Source organism: Bos indicus, chromosome 8, assembly GCF_029378745.1.
Source record: "Bos indicus isolate NIAB-ARS_2022 breed Sahiwal x Tharparkar chromosome 8, NIAB-ARS_B.indTharparkar_mat_pri_1.0, whole genome shotgun sequence".
Lineage (NCBI taxonomy): Eukaryota > Metazoa > Chordata > Mammalia > Artiodactyla > Bovidae > Bos > Bos indicus.
The window spans coordinates 3,007,989-3,034,047 of NC_091767.1; the positions used below are offsets into that span (position 1 = coordinate 3,007,989).

A 26,059-nucleotide genomic window follows, 5' to 3' on the forward strand; every position below is an offset into this window, starting at 1 on the left:
CGCCTACTATATTTGCGCCAAAATGACATCATACATAGCAAAATGTAGCATTTAAATTAAATAGTACTTTCCATGTTAACTAGTAAGCTTCAGTCATTGATAGGTGGAAAAATTAAACCAAGAGAAATTAAGTGATTGCCTCAAAGTGTCATAATTGGTTCAAAGTATTTCTATAACATCAATCAGGTTTCTTTCATTACTGTGATGCTTTAATAAAAAATTTATATGCATATATCAATATTTCTTTGTGCATACACATTGTTACACATGCCCTGCCTCTAAGTCGCTTCAGTTGTATCCAACTCTGTGTGACCCCATAGACAGCAGCCCACCAGGCTCTGCCATGCCTGGGATTCTCCAGGCAAGAACACTGGAGTGGGTTGCCATTTCCTTCTCCAATACATGCCCTCAACATCTTCATTTCTTTTTTTTATTAAAGTTTGCTGAATTTTAATAAGAGTAGATAAATCATAAGTGTATACAAAGTGAATGCATCTGTTAATCAGCATCCTCATTAAGAGATTAAATATCACTAGCATCTGAGAAGACATGTTTTATTGCCCAGTCACTAAGCCCCTACAATAAATCACTGGCCTTGGTATTAACAACAGATTATTTTTTCCTGTTTTGGGACTGCATGCAAATGGAAGAATTTCCACATACTATTTGTGTCTGGCTTCTTTAAAGTAACATAATGTCTGTGAGATTCATACATATTATGGTGTGTAATTATAGATAATTCATTTTAACCACGATCCAGTTTTTATTGAAGAAAATATCACTAAGTATTTATCCACTCTACTCCTGACAGGCATTTGAGTTGATTCCAGTGTTTGATTGTTAACTTGGTGTAGAATATTCTTGTGTGTGCCTCTTGTTACATATATATTTATGCACACAGTTTTACTCAGTATATGCCAAAGACTGAGATTTCTGGATTGAGGAGACAGGTTGATTTGTACTGGATGCTGCCAGACTTCAAAAGTGATTGTACGAATTTAGCGCTGTTTTAGAATTATGGAGCAGCTCACATTTATCATTTGATTCTTGTTATTCTGCAAGTTAATTGTTCCATCATCTAATAAAAGAGAAACATTAAATTTCCAATATAGGACGACCTTGGTTTATTGCACTTCATGCTATTGTCCTTTGTGGATATTGCTGTTTTTACAAATTTCAGGTCTGTGGCAACTCTGTGTCAATCAGGTGTATGGACATCCTTCTCAAATGTTTGATTCCCTCAGCTCTTGCTTCATTGACTTCGAAGTGCTGCTATTTGTTGCCATCACAGGGCTTTGATCCCTGGGTCAGGAAGATCCCCTGGGGAAGGGAATGCCAACCCACTCCAGCATTCTTGCCTGGGAAATCTCAAGGACAGAGGAGCCTGGTGGGCTAAAGTCCATGGGGTCACAAAGAGTCGGACAGGACTGAGCAACTAACACTTTCACTTTCAGAATTGTGTCCTCTTGATAAATTGACTCTTTTCTCATTACAAAATACTCTCCTATGCCCTTGGCAATAGTTCTTGCTCTCAAGTCTGCTTTCTCTGATTTAACACAGGCACTCACAGTTTTTGTGCTTAGAATGTGTGTGGTGTATCTTTTTTACTTCATCTTCAGCACATGTGTTTTTACATTTAATTGTGCTTCTTGGAGACAACATATAATTTGGCCCTGGTTTTCTATCCCACCTGAAAATCTATGCCTTATAAGCAAATTGTTTAATCATTTATAGTTAATATAATTATTTATTTCTTTGTGCTTATATCTATCATCTTGATATTTGTTTCTATTTTCTCACATTTTCTATGTTGCCCTTTTCCTTCTCTTTTCCTGCCTTATTTCTGATCCATGTGTACTTTTAGATTTCATTTTACCTTTACTGGGGAATCCCTGGTGGCTCAGTGTTAAAGAACCCATCTGCAACGCAGAAGATGCAGGTTCCATCCCTGGGTTGGGAAGATCCCCTGGAGACGGGAATGGCTACCCACTCCAGTATTCTTGCCTGGGAAATTCCAAGCACAGAGAAGCTTGGTAGGCTATAGTCCATGGGGTTGCAAAAGAGTTGGACATGACTTCGTGACTAAACCATCAACATTACTATTAATTTTTTTTATTTATTAAAAACAATGTTTTTATTGTTTTAATGTTTTCTGATGTTTAAAATATGCACTTTTTATTATAAAGTTTCAAATGAGAGTATACTTCAAACATAATGTAAAAATCTATAATAATGTATCCTGTTTGCACAATCCAATTTTGTGCTGTATTTGTAGATATACTACCACATATGTCATAAAATCTAAAATAAATGGTTATTAATTTTGCTTTGAAAAGTTGAAAGAAAGGAATAAAAGTAATGGGCCCATGGTCCATTTACTCTTTTTACCTGGTAGAAGTCCCTAGTAGGAAGCAAAGGTTAAGTGACTGGAAATCTCTTTGCTAAGTGGGCCTCAGATAGATTAATGAGATTATTAAGAGTAAGGGACCCAATCTCTGAAACACTTGTAGCTGGAGATTCCATCCTAAATAGAACCTTGTGAGTGTAAGACACAGTCCCCAGAAATGTCCCAAGCGATGTACCAACCTCTGGACTCTTTTATAATAAAAATTCTTAGCACTCTGTGGGAAAGCTCCTGAACCTTACTTAAAGCCCTCCAATATTCTAGACCAAACAGTCATGTCTGGCATAGGAAGAAAGGCACCTTGCTTCCATGTCACATCTCTTCTTTATCTAAGCCTTTTCCTTTATTTAGTAAAAGCTGGTCTTGGGCAAGATCTCTGATTTTGTGAGTCTGACTTGACATTCTGAAACTGTGAGGTAACTCAAGGTTTAAACATGATATACTACTCCTTTATATATATCTACAGATTAACTAAACGCAATAACCTTGATCTTTTTGTGTAAATCCAAATTTCTCTCTTGTACTATAAGTCTATTATTGAGAAATTCTCTGAACTTCAGTTTGTTTTTAAAAGTTTTAAATTTATGATTAATTTTGCAAGATGTATTATTCTGTGTGTAAAATTCTGGGTTGTAAGAGTTTTTCAACACCTTTTCCTTTTATTGTTTTCTGGTTTGCCTAGTTTCTGATGAGGTCCATTGTCATTCCTGTACTTTTCCCTCTAAACTTATTTAATGTGTTTGCCTCTGGTTGTTTTTATAAGTTTTCTCCTTAACACTATACTTTATTAATTTGAATATACTCTGTGGGTTGGTGTCATTTTCTTGTGTTTATCCTTTTTGGAATTGCTTGGGGTTTTTTTTGGACCAATATTCTCATAGTTTTCATCAACTTTGGGAAATGTTTGGTCATTTTTCCTTTGCAGATTTTACCCTCTCTGCTCTCTTTCTGAGATACCTGTTAGACCACTTAGAATCAGTTCATGTATCACTGAGTCTGTTAATTTACTTGATCTATTATCTTTCTTTTTATATTTGTCTCCATCATGCTGCTTCAATTTGCATAGTTCTACTATTTTCTATGTCTTCAGGTTCAATGATTTTTACTTCATCCATGTTTAATGTACTATTATTAATTCTGTCAGTGGATTTTTCACTTCAGTTACTATACACTCCATTCTAGGTTTTATTTCACTTGCCTTACTTCTGTATTTTCAATATCCTTACATATTACATTCATGTTTTCCTTTAAATAGTTAAATAGCTATTTTAGTGATTATATCCTCTACTTTCATCTTTTCTTACATTTTTAAAATGTGTTTATTTATTAATGAGACATAGGGAGATTCCTGTAGGAGAAGAACATATATGAGACTGGTTCTCCCAATTTCCAGCTGTTGCTTTTTCCACTGTGCCACCTGCTTCCCCTTCAAGAGTGAGAGATACATTCAAAATGAAAGATTCAGCTTGTAAGTGTGTAGAAAGCATCCACTTCATCATCATTTTGAACACCATACTGCAGTTGGAAGTAAGACCTTCCTGCCTGTGGTTCTCAGCTTCTCTCTGCAGCCCTTGCAAGCCTAAGTCTGACTGGAAATATGCCACTCCCATGGCATGTGGTTATTTTTACCTGCAAGGTTGGTTCCAATTTGGCCAAGACCTTCACAAGGTCATTCTCGAGTTTCTTCAGACCCTTGGTTGGTGCCATCTACTGCTGGTAAATTATTTGTTTCTAAATTTGTCAACTTGGTCTAAAGCGCCTTGTGCTTTTCCACTCCATTTCCCACCTCTAGTTGCTAGGCTCTGAAGGACTACTTCTAGCTAGGAATTTCTTTAGTACTTGTGTTTCCCCAGTGATTCAGTGGTGAAGAATCTGCCTGCAATTCAGGAGATGTTGTGGATGTGGGTTCAATTCCTGGGTTGGGAAGATCCCCTGGAAGAGGGAATGGCAACCTACTCCAGTATTCTTGCCTGAGAAATCCCATGGACAGAGGAGCCAGGTGGGTTACAGTCCACGGGGTCATAAAAGGGTTGGACAAAGACGAAGCACACAATCTATGCTATTTTTCAGTAAGCACTTTATAAATATAGTCAGGGATTATATGGGACCAAGAATGAATGTATATTGGCTAAAGACTCAGAATATTTACCTGTTGTAGTTTATATCCAGATAGGAAGCAGGGGGAAATATACTTATCCTCCCACCATGGGTTGTGGCCAAGAGGGACTGCACGCAAATAATAGTGATGTCTTATTCGTGGATGATTTTTACCACCCTCTCTGACTCAGCAGCCCTGTTATCCCCACTCTGTTTCTGAAACTGCTAGGAAAAGATTCCTTTAATTTTGCATATGATGGTGGCAACTGATTATTCTCCTAGATAGGGATCATGTTTCCAGACATTTCCTAGTTTCATATATATATATATATATATATATATATACACTTAAAATTATGTGTTACTGGAAGCTTACATTGATGAGGACTGCAAACCAGTAGGGGCCCTCACTGGCCACCAGATCTGTCAGCACCTAATCTTAGACTCCATCCTCTAGAACTGTGGGGAAAATGTTTTGTTTAAGCCACCCTGTCTGTGCCAATTTTTTAAAACTAATTTGTATTAAAGTATAGCTGCCTTACAATGTTGTGTTATTTTCTGCTGTAAAGCAAAATGAATCAGCCATACATAAATACACTCCCAGGTGGCTCAGTGGTAAAGAATCCATTGGCAATCCATATAGGCAGGGGACATGGGTTGGATCCCTGGGTTGGGAAGATCCCTTGGAGAAGGACATGGCAACCCACTCCAGTATTCTCTCCTGGAAAATCCCATAGATAGAGGAGCCTGGCTGGCTATAGTCCGTAGGGTCGCAGAGTCAGACACAACTTCGGAACTAAACCACAACACATGTGTGTGTGGTATGTATATATATATTCCCTGTTTTTTGGATTTCCTTTCCATTTGGGTCATCACAGAGCATTAACTAGAGTTGCTTGTGCTATACTGTAGGTTCACATTAGTTCTCTGTTTTATACATAGTATCAATAGTCTATACATATCAATCCCAGTCTCCCAATCGCTCCTACCACCACCTTCCCCCTTGGTATTCATAAATTTGTTTGCTGTGTCTGTGTCTCTACTTCTGCTTTTCAAATGAGATCAGTCTGTGCTATTTTGTTATGATATAATGGGCTAAGATAGAGTAGAATAAGTTCTGAGGGCAGCAAACAGAAAAAAAAATATCTCTAATGTCCAAATACTTTTTAAAACTTTGGTGCATTACTTTTGCTGTTGTTCCATTAACCAACCAAAACAAATCACAAAGCCAAGCTCAGAGTCAGAAGGGGAGGATGAAGACTCAGGGACGATATCATATTAGAGGCTATTACTTCAATTATTGATCATGGGGTATTTGGGTTACCAATATATTTAAGGACTTGTGGGGCGCTCTTTTTCTTAGAGGAAAGTGGAATTGAGTAACCTGTAGTATGAAATGATAGGACTTGAATAGATCAGTACAAAATTAGCCTCAAATCTGTGTTATTTTCAGAAACAATTTATTTCAAAAGTGTTTCCTAAAATTTGTTAACTGTGTCTTCCCACAATTGTGAAATACATATAAAATTTAAATAATTATACAGTTAAATAAAATTACAAAAATCACCAGTGTTTAAGGGGAGAGTGTAAGAGTGCATCATCTTCATAAATAAGAAAATTATATCAGTAAACAATGCAGAGTTGAATTTAGCAAGAAACTAAAGTAGCCACTAGGCTAAAACAATTTGGCTTAAGCTCTAGTAAACAAGAATTTTTGTATGTGCAGGGGAATTGGGAGTGTAGACTGTGATTAGAATTACATAGTTTCTTATATGATAAATTCTAAGTGTATTTTATATCACATAGACAGTTTTCATATGGATATTTTTTAATGAGGCAACAGTGAATTATCTCATGGGTACTAGAAACTCATATCAATGGAACTATTTCTGCTGATTTTATACTTCAAAAATGTTATGCCAAGTATTTTTCTTACATAGCCTTTTCAAAAAGATGAAAAGCAATTCTCATTATTTATGGGAAGTATATAAACTTTATAGCTGAAACTCAAGACCTGTAATCTTTAATTATCCCTTGACCCTGGGAAAGATTCATTCTCACACAATACAGGGTATAAAAAATTCTTCGTATGTCTCACTCGTAATCTGTCCATAATTCTCTTTTCTACTAAAGTGGGAGACAAGCCTTCTCAAAACTTTGCTAGTTAGGAGTTAAGGTGCCTACGAGTAACAGGGACTTCCACAATAATTGACATAGCTTATAACAATGACAACTAGCATTTGATACAACTGTTATGCTCTGGGCGTTTTTCTAAGTTATGTGCGTGTGTTCGCGGTCTCAGTGGCCACAGTGACCCCATCACGTAGGTGTGTGTGTAGAGCTAACTCACTCAGTCACGTCTGACTCTTTGAGATGCTATGGACTGAATCCTGCCAGGCTCCTCTGTCCACAGGACTCTCCAGGCAAGGATAGTGAAGGGGCCTGCCATTTCCTGCTCCAGGGATCTTCCCGACCCAGGGATCAAACCCTCATCTCCTGCGTCTCTTGCATCACATGTAGATTCTTTATTGCTGAGGCACCAGGGAAGCCCGACACAGGTAAACATTCAGCTATTTTAAAAAATGTGAGTCAAGAGGGACAGAAAGTTCCTTATTTTGCTCAAAAGTTTTATTTAAATATAAAACTCATACACACACACACACACAGACACTCCTTGATCTAATCTAATCTATTTCCAGCCCAGTATTGATCCTCCCAGCATTGATACTTTCTATCGTAGTCTGAGGGAACATTTGACATCTTTCATTTTTAAATCACAAAAAGACATTTTTTAGGATAAAATTCTATAAATGAATGAAAATAAAAGTACAACAGGTAAACAAAAAGATATAGCAAATTTTATATCTATTTTTTTCCCCCCTTGACATCTTTTTTAATTGAACAAGATGTATCTAACCATATGCCCTATACAATAAACCCTCTATGTGGGCTTATTCCAATTACAAGCTAAGTTGCTCACATACTTATGACACATCTGTCATTTAACTCTTTGTTCCAGGTAAATAGATAAATATATTATTAATGCATTTTAATGTTAGAGCAAGTAGTTTAATGTTTTCTAGATCAACTCCTGTAAAGGATGTAAGTGTATAAAGAGGCACACCTTCCTTAGTGCAGGGAAGATCTTCTGTAGTCTTAATGTATATGATTTTATTAAGATCTCATCTCTACAACAATAAACTCTCCTCCCAGTTACTAAGGATCAGTTTTTTATACTTGCAAAACACTTTTCTGATTTATTTACATGTGCCCATTATTCCTGAACTTCTTTTCCCCGACTCATTGCAGCTCCAACTACTTCTAATTCTTTAAGTCTCTTCTTGACAATTATCTACCCAGAGAATGAAGACTAGAAAACCTATCTCAGTGGAAAATAATAATTTGTTTCTTTTAAATTCTTCCCAAATAAAATGAATATCACAGTATGATATTGCCATCAATAAGGTTCATTTATTTAATTGCCAGAAGGCTGACTGTAAGTTCAAAACTAATAGAGTATGAACTTAATGAATGGAGGAAAAAAATCAGAATTCATGGAAGTTTTATGTCAATTAAAGTTTCTAGCTTTATTGTTTAATTAAATAGAACTACTAAAAGTAAAATCAATCTGAAAGTAAGCCCAATAAGTACTGGTTAATTCAGTGCATCTTGTACATTAAAAGGATAATAATAATCCATTTGTCATTGCCCTGTTCCTCTCTTGTAGAAGAAATATGTCAGCATGAGAGTTAAATCAATAATGAGATTATAGAAACCAGATACTAGTATATTTGATGTCTTTGAAATAGGCTGCTAAGATGATCCCATTTCCCTCACAAAAATAATGTAAATATCTGACATAGATACCTCTGCTAACTCTCTTCAAAGTTTTACCTGAAGAATGGGTTATAAATAGGCTTCAGAAGGCATAAAACAGACACTAAATAAAAGGAGTAACTAACCCTTGGGTTCTGCTTCCATTTATCCTCAATGAATCTCTTTTATTCAGTGATACAGAATCTAGGAATTACTCATGTGTTTAGTTGTTGAGTCATGTCCGACTCTCCGCGGCCCTTGGATTGTAGCTTGCCAGGCTCCTTTGTCCATGGGGCTTTTCAGGCAAGAGTACTGGAATGGGTTGCCTTTTCCTCCTCCAAGGGATCTTCCCAACCCAGGAATCAAACCCGCAACTCTTGTGTCTCAACATTGGCAGGCAAATTCTTTACCACTAACGCCACCTGGGAATTACTTATATAGGGTAATTATCATCAGACACAGAAATGATGCTGAAAAATAGTTTGGTAACTGACTGTTTTTCCTGTCTCTAAATTTCTCTCTTTTTCAGAGATACCATACCCAGACATCAGGAATCAATTAATAAGAATAAACTCTGTTTTGAGAGAATTAGTAACATCTGGTAGACCCAACTCAGCATTAGGAGGGAATATACTATTGACAAACAACTCAAGAAAGTTGGGTGTCACAGATGCACTGAAGGAAATCAAACACAAAACAGGTAAAACTGTATCAAACAGCTTATCTGAAGTCACATAATAGGCAAAGTGACTGATGGTGATAGAAACCAGAACAGAGGTTCCTTGAGGAAGGAGGCTGATGAGAAGCAGGGAAGGCAGTTATCTGGGGTAGCTGTAATGTTAATATCATGATAGGAGTGTCTGCATTTGTCAAAACTGATTAGTTTTATTATCTGCACATGGTAATGTATGTTCATCATTTGTTGTTATAGTTGTTTAATCACTTAGTCACGTCTGACTCTTTGCAACCCCATGTACTGTACCACACCAGGCCCCTCTGTCCATGGGATTTCCCAGCAGAAATACTGGACTGGGTTGCCATTCCCTCCTCTGGGGGGACCTTCCCAACCCAGGGATGGAACCCATGTCTCCTGCAGTGCAGGTGAATTCTTTACCACTGAGCCACCTGGGAAGCCCCATGTTCACCATACCTCCACACGTAACATATAAACTTGGATACACAGCAGAATACTTGATGCTTTTGTTTTAACACCCTCTGAGTGAGGAAGTGAGCATTCTGGAATGGAGGTTTGCAGAGGAAAGACTTCATCCATGCTAGTTCCATATTAACTACAGTATTCAACTTTTATTTCTATTTAGCCAAGATTATCCCATTTATGGGCTTCCCAGGTTTCTCAGTGGTAAATAATCCACCTACCAATGTAGCAGAGACAGGTTGGATCCCTGGGTCTTGAAGATACCCTAGAAAAAGAAATTGCAACCCACTCTAGACTGGTTACAAATAGGAAAAGGAGTACATCAAGGCTGTATATTGTCACCCTGCTTATTTAACATATATGCAGAGTACATCATGAGAAACACTGGGCTGGATGAAGCACAAGCTGGAATCAAGATTGCTGGGAGAAATATCAATAACCTCAGATATGCAGATGATACCGCCCTTATGGCAGAAAGTGAAGAAGAACTAAAGAGCCTCTTGATGAAAGTGAAAGAGGAGAGTGAAAAAGTTGGCTTAAAGCTCAACATTCAGAAAACTAAGATCATAGCATCTGGTCCCATCACTTCATGACAAATAAATGGGGAAACAGTGGCAACTTTATTTTGGGGGGCTCCAAAATCACTGCAGATGGTGACTGCAGCCATGAAATTAAAAGATGCTTGGTCCTTGTAAGGAAAGTTATGACCAACCTAGACAGCAAATTAAAAAACAGAGACATTACTTTGCCAACAAAGGTCCATCTAGTCAGGCTTTGGCTTTTCCAGTAGTCATGTATGGATGTGAGAGTTGGACTATAAAGAAAGCTGGGTGCGGAAGAATTGATGTTTTTGAACTGTGGTGTTGGAGAAGACTCTTGAGAGACCCTTGGACTGCAAGGAGATCCAACCAGTCCATCCTACAGGAGGTCACTCCTGGGTGTTCATTGGAAGGACTGATGTTGAAGCTTAAACGCCAGTCCTTTGACCACTTGATGCAAAGAGCTGACTCATTTGAAAAGACCCTGATGCTGGAAAAGATTAAGGGGAAGAGGAGAAAGGGAAGACAGAGGATTAGATGGTTGGATGGCATCACCAACTCAATGGACGTGAGTTTGGGTAAACTCCAGAAGTTGTTGATGGACAGGGAGGTCTGGCAGTCCATGGGGTTGCAAAGAGTCGGACACAACTGAGCAACTGAACTGAACTGAACCGGTATTCTTGCCTGGGAAATCCCTAGGACAGAAGAGCCTGGCTGACCACAATCCTTGGGGTTGCAAAGAGTCAGATGTGACTTAGAAACTAAACAACATACATTGACATATAGCATTATTAGTTTCAAATGTATAAGACAATTATTCAATATTTATATATATTGCTAAATGATTAGCACAGTATGTCTTTAATGAACAATAAATTTTTGATGTTGTAGCTACCTAGTCTTTGTGGCAAAAACCCCTATATTACCTGATTCCTCCCTTACATCTTAGGAACAATGTCTCAGAGCTATCTGAGATGCTGTGTCCCAGGCTTAAGTGCTCAGTTTTGTCTGCCAAAGAAAACATAACTCTCAACTTTTAGGTTGTATATTTTTTAAAGTTGACATAAGGATGAATGTTTTTTAAACCGAAAGATCCAGAAGTTCTTCCAGAGCATTGTAGGGAAGGAGGCTAACTTGCCAACTCTCTTGTCCCCCAGAACTAGGAGGACTACTTAGCTTCCTTCCCTGACTTCAAGCCCTCTGTAGTAGTGTTTTATCCATTCCACTTAGGATGCTTCACAACAAGAATTTGAAACCCTGAATGCAGCCTTTAGGCAACAACCAAGGGCAAACATAGAGCTTGTCTGTATGGGCAGACTAGTTGTAAATGCAGGAGGAGGACGTACTCCATGGGAGAAATGATGATGATCCAGGCTTCTTTCATATTCCTGTGGATGGAGTGTGCTCAGTTAAGGAGGCAGAGAGGAGACAGTATACCCCAGGTACTCTGAGACCAATGTCACCAGGATAAATGGAATCTTTTTTTTTTTTTTAATTTTACAAGATGTCTGGTTTCCAGTGGGTGTTCAAAACACATGAACAATGAAGTGGTGGTTTGAGAGGAGCTGTAGAGGAACAGCAAAGGCCCGGGACTCTGCAGGCAGTCTCTCTGGTTCTCTGGCTCCTCCATTTTTGGACACAGCTTTAAGCTTTTGACTTGGGCTGTCTGTGCTCAGGCTGTCCTTATGTACACTGGATGTGAGATTAATTGTCTCAAAAGGAGAGGGTGGTCCACAGTGTCCCTTCCCTGGACATTTTCACCTCCTCTTGCTGTTTCCCTATCACCAAATGAAGTCCTAGACACAGAGCATAGACTCAGTAGATATGTATCACATGATGAAATAAACAGTGCACAGTAAAGGAAAAGAAAGTGTCATTAGATATGCCATCAGCCCTCAAATCTGCAGGTCCTGCATCTGCAGATTTAATGAACCGCAGATTGAAAATAGTACAAATAAAATTACAGAAAGTTTCCTTCTGGCTTCTGAAGTAAGCCAGAAGGAAAAACATCAAAACAGTATACTAACGCATATATATGGAATTCAGAAAGATGGTAACAATAACCCGGTGTACGAGACAGCAAAAGAGACACTGATATATAGAACAGTCTTATGGACTCTGTGGGAGAGGGAGAGGGTGGGAAGATTTGGGAGAATGGCATTGAAACACATAAAATATCATGTAAGAAACGAGTCGCCAGTCCAGGTTCGATGCAGGATACAGGATGCTTGGGGCTAGTGCACTGGGACGACCCAGAGGGATGGTATGGGGAGGGAGGAGGGAGGAGGGAGGAGGGTCTAGGATGGGGAACACATGTGAAAAAAAAAAAAGAAAAAGAAAATGTAGTCAAAAGAGGCACAGTAGAGCTTAGGGAATGGAGTTATTTATGATTTGGGGCTCAGTTTCCTCGTCTGTAAAATGAGGATGATAATAGCATATCTGTTATGGGGTTATTGTGAGAATAAGATGAGTTGATATTTGTGAGGCACTTAGGATAGTACCTAGCACAGAATAAGCATTATGAACGTATCTGCTCCAGTGAGAGGTGACAATGAAATTAAATTTAGCAAGGAAAAGGTGAGGAAGAGGAAGGGGCTTTCCAGAGGAATGAGGCAGAAGGTGGAAGGAAAGAGAAGTGATATACATTCCTAACAGTTGAATGGGGAAACCTGGAGCCTGGGAAGAGGTGAAAAGGAGCTGGTCTGGGGTAAAGGGACCAATTCCATAAAAAAAATAAAAATAAAAAAAAAAAAAAGAAAGATCCCCAGATTAACACCTGGCTTTGCTTTGGGTTGGCCACCATTTACCATATGGTGGCATATATATTATCTTTACAACACTTTACATAGTATTTGCCTTGAGTTAGGTATTGTAAGTAATATAGAGATGATTTAAAGTGTATGGGAGTTTGTACAAAAGTTATTTGCAAATAGGAGGAGAATGGTTATTAAGAAGTCAAAGGGAAATTGATTAAGCAGATCAGCTTTCGGAATAAGTTCATTTGGACGGTGAGTTCCTTAAGACCATCTCTGTGTCAGTCTCCAGCAGAATGTACCCTCTTAGGAGGGTCCAGCCAGACCCCAGTGTCAAGACTGCAGCAAAATATCCTCCTGCTTGGCAAGACTCACGTGCCTCTCTGTCTTTAGTCTTTGTCTGCTCTGCTGATTTGTCAGTAAATTCAGCCTTCTGTACCTGAGGGTCTGTCTTATATGGATACAAGCATTTTTTTCAAAAGTGTTTGAAAAAAAAATAAATTTCCAAGAAGCTCCGAAAAGCAAAAAGTGGGTTTGCGGCATGCCGGCAACTATTTACATAGAATATACATTGTATTTACAATCATTTACATAGCATTTACATTGTATTAACTATCATAAGTTATCTAGAGATGATTTAAAATCTGTGGAAGGATGAGAGTAGGTTATTTGCAAATATGCATCATATTATACAAGGGACTTGAGCATCTTTATAACTGCATTCATAAGGAGGTCATTAGTGATGCTAACAAGCATAATGTCAGGGTCCTAGAGAAATCAGGAACTACAAAACAGTGACGTGGATGTATGTCAATAAAACCAAATTGGATTATTTTTTAATTTGTTAAGAATTAAAATGACTAGAGTGAGAAATAGGGGTCAGGAGAATGTTTCATGGATTATAAAGGAGAAGTTAAAGGATTTTGGATACAGTAGTCCCTCCAGGAATTCATTCTAAGACCCCCATGGATACAAAAATCCACAGATGCTCAAGTCCTTTGTATAAAATGATGCATATTTGCATATAACCTACTCACATCCTCCCATAGACTTTAAATCATCTCTAGACAACTTATGATAGTTAATACAATGTAAATGTTATGCAAATTATTGTAAATACAATGTATACACTATGCAAATAATTACCAGCATGTAGCATATTCACATTTTGATTTTTGGAGCTTCCTGGAATATTTTTTCAAATATTTTTCATCCAAGTTGCTTGAATCCAAATAAGCCAGACCCTCGGGTATAGAAGGGTGACTTTACTGAAAAATCAGTAGAGCAGACACAGACTAAAGACAGAGGAGAGTGTGAGTCTTGCCAAGCAGGGAGGGGATATTTGCTACAGTCTTGACACTGGAGTCTGGACCCTCCTAGTAGGGTACATTCTGCTGGAGACAGACAGAGATGGTCTTAAGGGACTCACCTTCTGTATGTACTTGATCCCATGACCGATCTGATGGATCAATTTTCCCCTGACTTCTTCATTACCGTTCTCCTCCTATTTACATCCAGGCATGCTTCTCCAAGCAACATGCATATCCAAATGAAACGACGGTTCTCCACACTTGTGGCAGTGCTAAAAATAATGAATGATTCGAATGTCTGGGTACTAAACTAGTCTGCAATCAGAAGGTTTTCAATTCCTCATGTTCAAAAAATTTTTGTACTACCTAATAGAACTGTCAGCTGATATAACATTAAAAAATAAATGGAATAATTGATCCCACAGGGCTTATTAATGTATCACTTGAAAAGAGGTTCTCAGAATTTTTATTTGTAGCAGGACATAAATACAGTAATGGAACTGAAGATGTAACGACTTGTTCTAGCATGCAAATCATTGAGCTTATTTTAAAGCCCCATTTTTCTAATTAAAATGCTCAACAAATATTTTCTATGTATTTAATTTTAAATTTGTCAGCTTGATTCATTTGTGGTAAGAATAACAGTGATGATAATTCAAACTATAAAAAATGTTGACACCTAGAGATATATGGTAATAGAAAACTTAGAAAAAATAGTAACTAATTGTGTCTTGTGTATGAGTATGCATTTATTACCAATTAATAAAATAATTTAAGAATAAATACATTACTATAAGGTAAACTTATTTTAATGGAAATTCAAGTTCATGATGATAAAAGGGAAATGTCAACTTTATGATTATAAGCTCAAGCTTGCTGATTGGATTCATCTGTATTTTGTCAAATTAAAAGACTAATGTAGCATAATTTAAAATGTCCATATTTGCACAATATCCTAAACTCAGTCTATTTTAACCATGTAAAACACAGGATAAAATATTTTGGTTTAAAGTTTAATTTTTTTTTTTAGAAAGCTTCCAGTTTAAAAGTAATTTTTAAATGATTTTTTCAGGCACATGAAAGAATCTTCTGAAAACTGCTAGCATTAAGTGTTAGCAAAGTGGTTGGACAACAACAGAGATGCATTCCTTGTACAGGAATAAATTTTTAGATCAGGTAGGGCACAGCACTGTGTGAAATCCAGACAGGCCTGAGTCACGTGGACAGTCCTCTTCATGGCTGCTCTGTAATCTATGCTGAGGAGCAGGCATTTGCTAAAGGACTCAGAGCTCAGTTGATGATGGCATCTTTTTTTTTCTCTCTCAAGTGTTCAGAATTTAAAATTGCTTCTGCAGAGTCATAGACAAAAAGGGATTATGAGAAATACATTGCATTATTTTAGTTCCTGTTAATTAAATATAAATGAAGCCATGGTTTTTTAATCTACAAAATAACAATCTTAATTGGAATCCTGGCTTACTTATTGGATTCTCATCCTTGACATACTTTAATTGATATATAACAAAATTAAAATATATCTGTGGGACACAAAGAAGTGAGCTGTTAGTTAATTGTAAAAATGAAATATCTTTCTCATCCAGACTCTTGTAATAAACTTGATGGAAAGTAGAGTACTTTATTAACTTCACGATACGTACAGAGTAAAACCGATAATTAAAATGCTCATTCACAGAAACAACTTATTTATATGCAGTTCTGGTTGTCAAGCTTAACAATCATTAAACTGAGAATACATATGAGTATTACAGCAGGATTCACAACATGATTCAAAAACTACTATGGGATTATATAGTCATATTTAGTGTGTTTCAGATAAAACTGAGAGAAGGAGATGGTTTTGGCAATATATTTTATACTTTAATTATGCTGAAGAGAAACATTGTCACATAACAATCCTCCAATAGCAGATATATTTGGGAGCTTGCAAAGAGTTAAGTGCAATGTATTTTCAAAAGTAATTATATTTAAACATCTTTTCATATTATTATATACTTATATTAATATCTTAGACCCAAAGTAGAGACTCAATAATTATTTTCCTATGGGAAATATGTTATTTCATGTTTATATAGAGACAAGATGAAAACCTTCACAAATTAAAGAAAATGAAGATGTGTGTTGAATAAATCTAATATTTTATAATTTACCCTACCTTTGGTACACCATGTTCATCTCTCATTGGTATTTTCTATTTAGCCCAATTGATCCTGAAGAAACTACACTCCAACTCATTATTCTAAGCTTACTGAAAGAAGCATTTGTTAATTTCTTCATGATGAGATGTATGTGCTTTGCTCTTCTACCTCCTGTTACATATTTAATTAATAGAATAACAAGAAATATTTAGAATATAACACAGGCAGGTCCCTCTTTGCTTTAGAACAGCTACATGTGACTTGATACTCCATTGGAATTTTAGACTTGAACAGTGAGTTGTATAACTTGACTGAGAATACTCAGAGTTGTCATTTAGGAAAGTTTTATTCCTAATTCATGCTCAAGATTCACATAGCCAGAAGACTCCCAGTATGTACTTACTGGTTGATGATGTAGTATTAAATTAGCTAAGTGAGATGAAACCTCAATTCTCCAATCACATCTATAAATGAAAAACTTTTTCCCAATGAACCTTAGTATATGCATAAGAAAACAACAGCAACAAAAAACCCACACTACTGGTAGAGAATACTGCTTGTAATTTTACTCATAACAATTATTTATTAAATTTAATAATATGAAAAAAACCTTGCTGATCAATACACCTGTAAGATATAATTCCATTTGAAAGGAGGTTTTCCCCAGAAGGTCTGAGAAACTGTTCTTATAATGATCATTTTGCAAATATCCCTGGTGAGATTAGACAATTATTTCCCTCATCTCTATGCACTTTCTTTATTTTAAAATCTTTTTTGTGCTTTAAAAATATTTCAAAAAGAGAGCAAGCATTTCTTCAAGTATTAGGAAGCATAATTTTTAGAATGAATGAGGTTTTTCAATCACTGTTGAATTAGTATAGCAAATTCATTTATTTTGTAGTGTTTTTAGCAATTGGAAAAATAAATCTTTTTCATTGATGCCTAAATAGCACATAAAATTAGAAGTTGCAGATAAACTGGGTGGAATCTTAAAAAATACACAATAGAATTTGGAAAACAAATGAGAAAACAAGGCATATAAAAAAGTGAGAAAATTATTCTTTAACCTTTCAAATCCCATTGCTTGAGAAGGAATTATTGATATAAAAACAGAGGTTCTCAAACTTTGAAGTCTAAGAAATGCTTTAAACTAGTCAATTTCATAAAGTCTCCCTAGAGCTTCTGTTTATGTGGGTTATATCTATTGATATTTATCATTTTAGTAATTTAAAATAGTAATTAAAAATATTAGTATATTTAAAATAACACAATCATTAAAATTTAACATAAATACAATATTTTCATGGAATAGAAGAATATTTCTTAAAACCACACACAAATTTAACTAGAAAGGAGACTGTTTCACATTTTGTGAATCTCATTAATGTCTGATTCAACAAAATATAGCTCGATTCTCATGGATATTGGGTTGGCCAAAAGGTTCCTTTGGTTTTTAAATAAAAATAACAGACATCTTTCATTTTCACCAAGACCTTTATTGAACAACAAATTCACCATTTTGTTCTACTATCTTCTTCTATTTTTCAAACAACTGCACAATTCTGTCTTCCCAAAACTTTTTATCTTTTTGAGCAAAGTACTGGTCCAGGTGACTTTTAGGGTCTTCCAGGGAATTGGAATTTTTTCCATTAGAATAATTTTTAAATGACAGATAAATGGACATCTGATGGTGCGATGTATGATGAATTCGGCAGATGCATTGGAACTTCCCAGCCAAGTTCTAACAGTTTTTGCCTGGTCACCAAAGGAACATGTGGTTTTGTGTTATCCTGGTGGAAGATGATACATTTTCTGTTGACTAATTTTGGATGCTTTTTGTGGTATGCTGCTTCCAGTTAGTCTAACCGGGATCAGTACTTGTTGGAATTAATCCTTTGGTTTTCTAGAAGTAGCTCATAATAGAGGAGTCCTTTCCAGTGCCACCACATACACAGTATCAACTCCTTTGGATGAATATCGGCCTTTGTTGTAGTTGGTAGTGGTTCATTTCCCGTGCCCCATGATTACATACATTTAGCAAGTTTCTAAGAGATTACTATAGACAGAATTCAATGTGGTGTTTTTCTAACATTACTTTCTCATGTAATTTTCTAAGGACTATGTTTGATTACTTTATTATTATTTTTTTTTTTTTACAACATTCAGCTGAGGAATATGCACATGGCTATGTAGAGACTTGTTTATTCCTTTTAGAAATCCTATTTGTGTTCAATGACTTTAGTACTGTTTTATTTAAAATTAAGTGAACATGTTTTGAACAATGAAATGCCATTTAATAAATTACAATTGCATTAAATTAAGTCAGCAAAGTGATCCTCCTGAAACATTAGCTCTCAGTGTATACACACTAAATCCAGACTCTCTGTTTCCTAAATTAAGGTGGAAAACTTCATTACTCTACCTAAATGCCTGCATATGTGTGGACTGCAGGCAATTTAGAGAGCAAATAAAAAAGGAAGGCAAGGCTTCTTTGTCATTTTCATCTTTTCATCCGGGGGTAAAAATGTGAATTGAGAGCAATTTACAATAACATTGTCACTTCATTTGTTTCTGAAATATCCTTGCCATATTTACATGAAGCTATATGGGTAATTTTTTTTAATAAAACATGAAGATTTTCTGTATGAGCTATTCAACCTTATACAAATATTTTTAACTGACATTTCTGATTTCACCTAAAAACAGGTATCAATATATGCTGCTAAGTCGCTTCAGTCGTGTCCAACTCTGTGAGACCCCATAGATGGCAGCCCACCAGGCTCCCCCGTCCCTGGGATTCTCCAGGCAAGAACACTGGAGTGGCTTGCCATTTCCTTCTCCAATGCATGAAAGTGAAAGTGAAAGGGAAGTTGCTCAGTCATGTCCGACTCTTAGCTACCCCATGGACTGCAGCCTTCCAGGCTCCTCCCTCCATGGGATTTTCCAGGCAAGAGTACTGGAGTGGGGTGCCATTGCCTTCTCCAATCAATATATAGCCGAGTGCATTAGCTGTGTACCTAGGCTAACCTTTTTGGAGTTTTGAAAAAAAAAAAATGGACTTACGAAAGTGCTCTCAGAATGGAAATCATACACATATAGGGGACTTACTGTATTCTTAAATGAATATTAATTTTTAAGAATTTTTATCTTTAGGTTAGAATTGCAGAATAGCATGTAACTCAAAATATGATACATAAGATAGATAGTACTGTGTTTTGTAACATGCCAAAAGATTAAGCAATAGTTACTGACTATCACAGGCTTCCCAGGTGGTGCTAGTGGTAAAGAACCTGCCTGCTAATGCAGGAGACATGAGAGACGCAGGTTCGATTCCTGGGTCAGGAAGATCCTCTGGAGGAGGGCATGGGAACACATTCCAGTATTCTTGCCTGGAGAATCCCATGGACAGAGGAGCCTGTCAGACACAACTGAAATGACTGAGTGTGCACACACGTGCACTGACTTACATAGAAGTTTCTGAAGATGATCTTTCCTGAATTCATCTTAACATTCATTTGGCTCTTCTTTTCCACAGAGATAGAATATTTTTCATTTATAACTTAAATATATGAAATTATATTTCATTATTTTAAGCTTTTCAGCAAACTTTTATGAGAGAAAAACAGTCACTCAAAACAATACACTATAACCTTACCTCACCTAAGCAATACAGTGTGTATCTGTGTATGTATGGGTATGTATTGGGCTTCCCAGGTGGCTCAGTGGTAAAGAGTCTACCTACCAATGCGGAAGATGTGGGTTCAACCCCTGGGTTGGGAAGATCCCCTGGAATAGGAATTGGCATTTCCTACAGTATTTTTGCCTGGAAAATCCCATGGAGAGTGGAGTCTGGTGGGCTAGAGTCCACGAGGTCACAGAGTCAGACACAATTTAGCGACTGAGCACACAACACATGAAAACAACAATGGTATGTATTATTTATATCATAACATGTTACATCATATATTAAAAGACTGATAAATCACTTTATCTCCTTAAATTGATTTCTTCAATGGGTACCCCCAAAATATAATCAGTTGTATGTGTTAAAAAAAATTAATATAAAAACATATTGCTTCCACTTTATGAACTAAACTTCAAAGCAAATTAATAAGCTCTGTGACAAAATTTCCCATACTATCTTAATCTCCAGATTTTGACTTAATAGTCCAAAGTCAATATAATTAACCAAAACTATATTCATCAGGCATGATTTAATTTTTTTGCTGATTTGAAAACTAAAGTGAAACTTCAAGTTTGACAACAGTGATATTTTTTAAAATAAGGTTTTCCAAAAAGTAAGGGTTAAAAATATAAAAATATGTTGTGAATTGATGCTATCATTCTATGAAACACTGATTTTTAATAAAACCTACTTTTAAAAGGATAGATGGACTTGGCTATCAGATTTTGCATAAAATATTAACATGATAATCAACTACAAAAAAGGAAAAACTATCTTAAAAACTAATTGGCGTTCTAGGAATTAGCAAAGGCTTTCATTTTTCTAGCTCTAAGAAGCACTGTAATAAAATAAATTACTGCTACTACAGGAAAAATAAGCATTAGAAAATTTGCATACCTACAATCCTCAAATACTTGCTTTGCTTTTTCTGGCTGGAGGATAAGGAAATGGGGGGGAGCTCTACAAGGGAGAAAGGTAGGTGACCTGATTTACCCTTCATGTAAAAGCACACTAGTGGCTGGCTTCTCTGGGGACAGACCATAGTTGACTCTTGAACAACACATTGGGGTTGGAGAGCATGTACCCTACCTGTGTCTTCTGTACATGGGGGGAGGTCCAAGGCCCCCCATGGGGATCCAAACCTCCCCACCCTCAGGGATGGCTGTACTCCTGATTCAATCTGCCTTAACTACTGTGACCCTAATTCGTTCTTTGTTATGGGTGTCAGGAGACTTCAGAAGACATGTTCATTTAATGCGGATCAGGAAACTTCAGGGAGTTGATAAGTATTTATTGATTGAATCAGGGTCAGGAAATCTAAGGCCTTTGGTTGGTTCGATGAACATCAATAGGTTTATGAAGGAAGACTGATTTAACGGGGGTCACAATATTTAAAGGTCCTGATTTAAATTACAGTTGGTGCTGTGTATCCATGGTTGCTCCACAGATTCAGCCAACATGGGATCTTGTGGGACTGTAATATTTATTTTTGAAAAATATCTATAGGTAACTTGACCCACCCCTTTCAAACTCCTGTTGTTCAAGGGTCAACAGTAAATGCTTTCTGTTAGTAGCAGAATCATTATCTCTGAAGCTTTTAGCAGAATGAGTCTGCCTTATTGGTACATAAGGACTTCCCTTATAGCTCAGACTGTAAAGAATATGCCTACAATGCAGGAGACCTGGTTCAATCCCCAGGTTGGGAAGATCCCCTGGAGAAGGATATGGCAACCCACTCTAGTATTCTTGCCCAGAGAAGCCCATGGACAGAGGAGCCTGGTGGGCTACAGTCCATGGGGTTGCAAACAGTTGGACACGACTGAGCAAGTAACACTTTCTCAACACCAAGGGTATATATATATAGATATATGCATGTATTAGTTGCTCAGTTATGTCCAACTCTTTGTGATTCCATGGACTGTAGCCTACCAGACTTCTCTGTCCATGGGATTTCCCAGGCAGGAATACTGGAGTGGGCTGCCATTCCTTTCTCCAGATCTTCCTGACCCAAGGATTGAATTTGCATCACTTATGTCTCCTGCATTGGCAGGTGGGTTCTTTACCACTAGTGCCATCTGGGAGGATATACACATCCATATATATAAATATATGGACGTGGGGGGATTCCCTGGTGAGTCAGCAGTAAAAAGCCCTTCTGGCAATGCAGGAGATGCAGATTTGATCCCTGGGTCAGGAAGACACCATTGAGAAGGAAATGGCAACTCATTCCAGTATTCTTGCCTGAAAAATCCCACAGACAGAGGAGTCTGGTAGGCTACAGTCTATGGGGTCTCAAAGAGTTGGACATGACCAAGCAACTAAACAATAACAACAGTGTGTGTGTGTGTGTGTGTGTGTGTGTAACTGCCATGTGACATACATTATTGTCTCCAAAAATATTGAGTTGCTTTATGAATGATATAGCATCTTCTGTGTATTTGCTTAGAAGATATATGATGTGAAAAAGAAAAAGAAAACTTTTGGGAGTTAAGCTGCTTCATACCTGCATCAAGGTTACTAGTGCCCTCAAAATTCTTACGATAACTTGATATTGGGAAAGATCTTATAATTTATGCAATGCATTTGATGTTCTGATACTTTGTGTTATATCAGGATTCTAGAAGCCAAATTGCCCTTTCAGACTTTGTAGACATAATGGTTGAAACACCAAGGTGTTTCCCCTGAATTCTCCACCATAACTGTGTAGATAAAGGCAACTTAAGAAGACCACAAGTTTAAAGACAGCTGTATCACATTACAGACCTGGGTCCCACTTCTTTCTTATTCCTGGCTTGAATGTCAGTCAGGCAAAATTTGTATTCTTATAGAATGGAAGGCTCAATAAACATTTACTTTGTGAAAAAGTATAGCTAAATTTCATGGTATGTTGGTATAGCCTTTGAGTTAGAACTGAAAACCTGTTGTAGTAACTGCTTCTCGGAAGAAGTATTTTGGGGGAAGTAGGGACCATTGCTCAGAGAAGGCAATGGCACCCCACTCCAGTAATCTTGCCTGGAAAATCCCATGGACGGAGGAGCCTGGTGGGCTGCAGTCCATGGGGTCGCTAAGATTCGGACACGACTGAGCGACTGCACTTTCACTTTTCACTTTCATGCACTGGAGAAGGAAATGGCAACCCACTCCAGTGTTCTTGCCTGGAGAATCCCAGGGATGGGGAGCCTGGTGGCTGCCATCTATGGGGTTGCACAGAGTCGGACACGACTGAAGTGACTTAGCAGCAAGGACCATTGCTATGGCACCTTAGTGACAAATGGAGTCCAGTGCATAAACCCTGACAAAATTGAAAGAACAAGTGATTCTGTGACATTCCTGGAAATTAGAGGGCTGGAGAAACCAAGCAAGCAATCTAGTTATGAGAAATTCATTATTATTTCACAAGGTGCTGCTAATAAAGAACTTCAGAGGCTAACAAGACTTTTTGCTTTTGGTCAAACTGTCATTCTAATCTAGGAAACTTATTGTGCCCTGTTCTCAAAATCAAGATGAAGAGGTCTGAGTTTGCATGTGGTCTGGGCAGAAACATTCAAACATCTTACAGAGTAAATGGTAAAGGTGCTTCAGGTAGGTACTTATGACCTGTGTGCTCAGATAATAGACCATGTTGGCAGACAGGAACCTTTGTTCTAAATTGAAAAGTGCTATCAAGTGGTGACTTTTTGGATTCGAGACTCTCAGTTCCATGAGAAAGTCACTCACTACACCTAAAATGAAAGGTAATTATTGGCATATCACTTGGCAGTAGTCATGACTGCTCTCATTACAAAAGGGCATTAGAAAATTCTGAGGTCAGAAAATCCCATCATGCCCTAGAGGATGTCAGGGAGTTATTAGAATATGGAAGGTGCAGGGTTGCAGATTTCATTCTGAATGGATGTGTTAGGGAATACACCGTAAGGGGCACGTTGTGTGAGTGGGAGCAGCCGTTCTGTCATATAGAGAAGGTGGTCTTCCCTGCACCTCTTGTGTTCCTGTGGGGTCAGAGCCCCACCAGTCTCTCCCAGCTGTGCCCGAGTAGGCTGCTTGGCTCAAACACAAGGCTTGCAAATGCGAACAACTTACCATGGGAGGAAGGGCAAGTCTCAAGGGTGGGTGGAGTCTAAGACTCCATATTTAAGCTAATGATGAGTTAGTGCTGGATTAGCATTTAGGCATTCAGTGGCTTCACTGTATGGTCAGGCCTCTGGGCCTCTGATAAACTGGATAATAAACAATGGTGAAGACACGGACGCAACCTAAATGTCTACCAACAGAGAAAAGGATAAAGAAGAGACGGTAGATACACACACACATGAGTATTACTCAGTCATTAAAAAGAGTGAAATGATGCCATTTTCAGCAACAGGGAGGGACCTAGAGACGGTCATACTGATTAAGTCAGAAATATTGTATGACATCCCTTAAATGTGGAATCTAAAAAGAAATGAACTTACTTATAAAACAGCAAGAGACGGAGAATAAACCTAATGGTTTCCAGGGGGAAGGATAGGGGGAAAGGACAGGTAGGAAGTTTGGGATGGTGATGCACACACTGCTATATTTAAAATGGATAACCAGCAAGGACCTTCTCTATAGCACAAGGAACTCTGCTCAAAGTTATGTGGCAGCTTGGATGGGAGAGAAGTTTGGGGGAGAATGGATACATGTATATGTATGACTGAGCCCCTTTGCTGTTCACCTGAAACTATCACAACATTGTTTGTTAATTTGCTATACAAAATAAAAAGTAAAAAAATAAGAAGGCTGGAAAGGACATAATTACATGATTCATATCTTTCCCACTGGAGGTACCTCTTGAGAGTAGATTTCAGTAAAAAATCGAAGGTAACCAAGGGAGATGCATATGCTTATTAGGTTGGCTGTGATAATCATTTCACTATGCATATGGGGATCAAAATATCATCTTGTATGTTTGCTGGTAAGTCGCTTCAGTCGTGTCCGACTCTGTGTGACCCCAGAGATGGCAGCCCACCAGGCTCCCCTGTCCCTGCGATTCTCCAGGCAAGACACTGGAGTGGCTTGCCATTTCCTTATATGCAATTTTGTTTAAAATTTTACAAATATATATATATATATATATATAAAACCAGATCAGATTTTCAAATCAGATTCACAGAAGCCATCAATGTATCCAATGTCAAATGTTACAACAGCTCCTAATTATTTCAAGGATATATACTATCAACAGCTGAGAAAATAGAGTGATCCAGACCAGCTCCAGTTCTGCCCTAGGTCCTGCCTTTCACAGCTGACCTGTGCTGCTCCACCTAAGACAACACTTGAGGTCTGAATGTAGGGTTTTAGGAGCTCCTTAGAAATATTTCAGTTATGAGCAACCTCATTGTTTTCTCCTAGGATTGTTTACTTGTGTTGTCTTCTATAGCAACATGATTCTTGGATTCTCTGCTAATTTCCTGTAAATGATCTTTAGCAAGCTTTCCTGGAGATCTCCACAGATAGAGGAGACTGGTGGGCTACAGTCCATGGGATCACAATGAGTCGGACACATCTGAGTATTCGTGGATGCATGTTTAGCAAGGGGCACCCTGCTAAAGTTATTTTGAAGCTAATATCTCTTCACCTGAGAAATACCACCCCCTGAGTCAATTTACCTGTAGCCCAAGCAACAAGGTATGTCACGTTTCTTCTTTTCTTTTTGCCAGGGGCACATGCTCTGGTAAACTGAGTGAGGGGATCAGAAGCCAGCTGTTTTGCTCCTTCCTTCCTTTCATCACCTCATAAAAACTGTCTTTCATTTTGCTTGATACATTGTTCTAGACCTGGATGCAAATTTACATGTAAACAAGTGATGCAAATGACATTCAAACCATTGTCTTTGAAAAAGTGTATTAGTAAGTCTTCTCTAAACTGTGCCAGTCACTTAGTTTTGTCAAGTTCTTTGTGACCCCATGGACTATAGCCCACCAGGCTCCTCTGTCCAGGGGATTTTCTAGGCAAGAATACTGGAGTGAGTCATCATTTCCTTCTTCAGGGGATCTTCCCAACCCAGGGATCAAACCCAACTCTCCTGCATTGTATGAGGAGTCTTTACTACCTGAGCCAAGTATTCTCTAAGGGTAATTCTAACTTCTTTCTCTGTTGCTAAATTTAACAGGCTCTGAATG

At 37.6% G+C, this 26,059-nt stretch overlaps 1 long non-coding RNA gene across 2 annotated transcripts in view; it reads right to left on the reverse strand.

Moving 5' to 3' along the window:
* Window positions 1-14,439: 14,439 nt before the first annotated feature.
* Window positions 14,440-26,059, reverse strand: part of LOC109562762 (uncharacterized) — a 38,384-nt gene continuing 26,764 nt past the window's right edge. The window contains exon 6 of one of the 2 annotated variants that reach the window (XR_011567981.1): window positions 14,440-15,424. This is a non-coding gene — a long non-coding RNA (uncharacterized lncRNA). The remainder of the gene's footprint in view (window positions 15,425-26,059) is intronic. The other variant, XR_002181207.2, reaches the window with a different exon arrangement.